This window comes from Nematolebias whitei, chromosome 12, assembly GCF_014905685.2.
Source record: "Nematolebias whitei isolate Nwh7 chromosome 12, NemWhi1, whole genome shotgun sequence".
Lineage (NCBI taxonomy): Eukaryota > Metazoa > Chordata > Actinopteri > Cyprinodontiformes > Rivulidae > Nematolebias > Nematolebias whitei.
Window position 1 is genome coordinate 15,457,666 of NC_056509.1, and position 203 is coordinate 15,457,868.

Here is a 203-nt window from a genome sequence, read left to right on the forward strand (position 1 = left end):
CCCCCCCCCCCCCCCCCCCCCCCCAGAGCAAGCCATAACGATGGTTTGCTTCAGTTTTAATTGTATTGGATTTGTTCCAGAGGACAAATTTTACCAGATGTATTAAAAATCATTTGAACTGAATTAAACTTCCTGCTCTTTGTGTGTAAATAATCCAAAGGTTAATCTTGAAGGGACCAATTTTATTTTTCAGGCCCCCAAAT